This window comes from Stylophora pistillata, chromosome 5 (genome assembly GCF_964205215.1).
Source record: "Stylophora pistillata chromosome 5, jaStyPist1.2, whole genome shotgun sequence".
Lineage (NCBI taxonomy): Eukaryota > Metazoa > Cnidaria > Anthozoa > Scleractinia > Pocilloporidae > Stylophora > Stylophora pistillata.
This window is the reverse complement of record NC_142523.1, coordinates 21706620-21709533: the sequence shown is the minus strand read 5'-3', so window position 1 is coordinate 21709533 and position 2914 is coordinate 21706620. Positions and strand designations below refer to the sequence as shown.

Genomic DNA, 2914 nt, shown 5'->3' with positions numbered 1-2914 from the left:
GAACTTAACGTTCTCAGCAACCTTGGCCGTATTGTGAACGACTTTACTACTAAGATTAGATTTTGGCGCGCACTGAAAGCAGAAAGCTACGTAGGCGAAAGCGCCAGTTGCTCGACATACCTGCGTGGCCCGTGCGACGAAATAACTTCACGGGATTGGCAAAGTTTCAGTCACAGCAAATTATGCAAAAAATCTAGACGTTTAAAGCGACATATCAATGACTGCAACCATCGTGTTGTATACAAACCTCGCAAACTTTAAAACACGTTCTCTAGTGATACCTGCGAAAGTATTCAGTATAATTTCCGGTAAGATTTTCGCTGACAATCTGATCGATTTCTCTTACATTGTGTGCTAAGACTGAAACTTTTCACCTCAAGCAAATCTCCGTCGCACGGTCCAAACAAACATAGCGAGCAACTGAGCAAGTAGTATATGTCCGTATTAAAACACACGAAAGGACTTTAAAGCACACTTCACTCTGATTGGGCAGAAAAACACAAAGATTTTCTGGCACCAATCAGATGGCAGAAAGACTGCGACCGTTTGGAACTTGTCTTGTAAGACAATGTCCCCAGGGGCTCTTCATGCCTTAACTTCAAATCGACTCAGCCCCTGGGTCTCCGAGGATGAACATTAAATTGCTTATTGATCTTTTTGCATATGTTGGATATGTGACTAGAGAAATCGAGCTTATCATCTATTTCCATTCCGAATATTTTTAATGTGTCCTTTACTGGGAAGGAAAAACTATAGTCCGTTTCGCCAAGAACGAGACCCTAGTGCTTGCTCTCGTTGACTAACATCCCATTTTCCTGGTACCAATGATTGGCTAACTTGACATTGTGAGATATGCATGCGTCTACTGTCGCTGGGTCGACGTGGGAATAGTATATCTGATGATCATCGGAGTAAGCGTTCAGCCTGGCGCCCTTGACGTAAAACAAGAGATCGATGATAAAGAAGTTAAATAGCATTGGACCTAACACACTCTCCTGTGGGACCCCACGTTCAACACTTTTCCAGGCGGAGAAGGTGCCGCGTATCTTGACTCTCTGAGATCTACCAGAGAGATAGTTCCTGAGTAAAGCGCCACTCTTGTCATCTATACAGTAGGCCTTGAGCTTGGAAAGAAGGAGTGGATACTGAATAACGTCAAACAAAACTGCTGGGTAGAAATTAAAACTGCACCAATCGTGACTTAAAGTAAACTAACTTGAAAACAAGTGATTCTTTGTAAAAGAAACTAACTTCGCCGGATATACAAGAAGACTGTGTAAATATGCACGGTGTGAAAAACAAGCAAAAAATATATGATCGACAAAGAAAGCTAACGATAAAAACTGATTAACAAAAAAGACAATATTCAAACACACTTGATCTTGAAGGAAATGCTTAAGAAAACGACTGTTCACTTGCGTGATGCAGCTGAGCGGTTAATTAAAGCTGAATATTGGGTTTTCACAGCATTACTCGACCAGTGACAGCGCATGGAAAGAGGGAAGGGAGGTGAATAAGGCAACGGATCGGCGGATTCTGAAATATATTTTCCCCGGATTTCGGATTTATGGTGAAATTTTAACGGATTTGCGGATCCTGAAACTGCAGCGGTTCGCGGTTTCATCACATTTTTGGGTCCGGGTTTTCGATTTTGCTTGTTAGGAAGTTCGGATCGGGCCGATCTGAACGATCGTCAGAAATGCGTTCTTTCTGGGTATGTGTATTTTTTTGTCACGAACCCGATTCACTACATGTCACGCATCAGGCAAATAGTAACGCACTATGGCAGCAGGACGCGGGAAGTCTGCTGTGTTCGCGGTCTTATCCGTGAGACATCTTACTGGTTGAGATTGGCTCCATAGGAAAGCTATGGTCTTTGACGCTATAATTGTTCAGATTTCCCGTGAGTTTTTCACAGACAATATTTGGTAAGTGATCTGTACCTTAATTCAAGCAAATTAACATCAGTTACTGATGCTTACACGCTCTGAAAGAACGCTTTGGCTTGCCAGTTAATGCAGCCGTGGAAGAAGTACGCAAAGAAGCAAGCAAATTTTTCGAGAGGAAGAGGAAGAATAAGCATCACTTGGACATGGCTAACACCAAGTAAACTTCATTGACAAGGCTATCGAAGCACACATTAAGGCGATCGCGTTAGTTGACCGAGAGCTTGTGTTCCTAGCAGACTCACATTCCAAGAGAATACATAGTGCACAGCTCAAGAATGACGAATATGGGGTATGTACGATAAATGTCTAACGCATCATTGGCTATGGTGACGACTAGCAATTTTGATTTCGACTCTTTCCTTTTTTTTTTTAACTTAAAACCAGCTTAAGCACGCCTGGGCAAAACTTAATGGTTGCTAACCGAGTGCGAGTGCCGAAGATTGCCTAAACTACGAGCTTTTATACGTTTCTGTAAGATTCTTTAGCCATTCTGCGTCAAATTTCTTAACTTCTTGCGCTGACAGCCAGGCATCGTTTTTAATCTTCTCTTTTTTATCGTTTTCCATTTACATTCCAGTTTTTAACGCAGAGAGATAGCAAATATTTCCAACAACCGAAATCAGAAGATGTTTACTTCAGGACCAGGATGTTTTGCCTCAAGAAACTCTTGGGGAGTCATTCATGTTGAAATATTATAATTGGCTATGCACAGTTTGACGAGCTAAACATTATACACACCTAACGAAGGGCTAACCCTCAAAAAGTCAGCTTTCAAACTCTTTAGCCTTCGTTTGAATATTATGATAAAAAGAATAAAATGTGAAAAGAGGTATCATCTTTTTGTGTGTTTGTTTTGCATTTTTTTTTCATTGTTGAGTCTCAACTTGACCCTTGAGCCTTACAGTGTTTTTAGATATGATTTCACCTTATTCTAACTGTTTCTAGGCTGTTTAAAAATTTAACCA

The 2914-nt window shown here is 41.1% G+C and overlaps 1 long non-coding RNA gene across 1 annotated transcript; it reads left to right on the top strand.

Annotated features, from left to right (window-relative positions):
• Positions 1–1653: 1653 nt before the first annotated feature.
• On the top strand, positions 1654–2827 carry LOC148730797 (uncharacterized). The gene is made up of 3 exons (XR_016002090.1): positions 1654–1928; positions 2013–2238; positions 2527–2827. It is a non-coding gene; the product is annotated as an uncharacterized LOC148730797 (long non-coding RNA).
• The last annotated feature ends 87 nt before the right edge of the window (positions 2828–2914 follow it).